The following is a 229-nucleotide window of genomic DNA, read 5'->3' as shown; positions in this document are numbered from 1 at the left end:
CTGTTTACTTTATGCAAGATGTTCGCTTATTTACGGCTTGATTCAAAGACTCTTTCTGTTTGCTGCGCCTTTTTAGAAAAAACTTTTTTTGTTTGCCGTGCAAAAAATTATGTGTTGTAATTTATTTTCCACGACGACTAAAAAAATGTGTTCTCAAGTATGCCGATGAATTAGAAATTGGTCATTACGATTTTGATTTGTTTGCCAGATGGCATAATTTTAAGTCATG

Source organism: Clytia hemisphaerica, unplaced genomic scaffold, assembly GCF_902728285.1.
Source record: "Clytia hemisphaerica strain Z4C2 unplaced genomic scaffold, Clytia hemisphaerica genome assembly, whole genome shotgun sequence".
Taxonomy (NCBI): Eukaryota; Metazoa; Cnidaria; class Hydrozoa; order Leptothecata; family Clytiidae; genus Clytia; species Clytia hemisphaerica.
Note: the sequence above shows the minus strand (reverse complement) of the source record.